Source organism: Anneissia japonica, unplaced genomic scaffold (assembly GCF_011630105.1).
Source record: "Anneissia japonica isolate Jap-2015-1 unplaced genomic scaffold, ASM1163010v1 scaffold15248_len30654_cov148, whole genome shotgun sequence".
Taxonomy (NCBI): Eukaryota; Metazoa; Echinodermata; class Crinoidea; order Comatulida; family Comatulidae; genus Anneissia; species Anneissia japonica.
Window position 1 is genome coordinate 9,054 of NW_022753128.1, and position 516 is coordinate 9,569.

Here is a 516-nt window from a genome sequence, read left to right on the forward strand (position 1 = left end):
TTATTGAACAATGCAAAAGCATCCTTTGTCCAAATTATCTCCTTTTTTTGTTCTTCTTCTTTGTCTTTTATCATTGGCAGCTGGTAAAAATAACTGGTCTTCGGGGTCGCGGTGAACGACGCACCTGACGTCGCCGCACTTACCTAGGATAGCCGTTCTCGATCTATTGTACAAGCATCCTGATTTTAGATATCCTTTCGTCTTCGACCGCCGGAAAGTGATCTCTTTCACAGGTCTGCCCTCTCTTCCCCACGTTCGTACGTGTTGCCTCCCTTGCCTCATCAGCACTCTCTATATTCTGTCTCTTATACACATCTAGATGTGTATAAGAGACAGCATTTTACCTTATCCTCGATCTTTTTCGGGACGTAATATTGCTGAACGTCCGTCCACCTCGTCGCGTGCTCATCCATCCACCGGCACACTGCGTTTCCTCGGTTGAGCACAAGTTTGAGTAAAGTGATCACGTCAGATTCAGCACCGTGAACGTTTCTGGGTTTCACTCCGAAAGTCCGG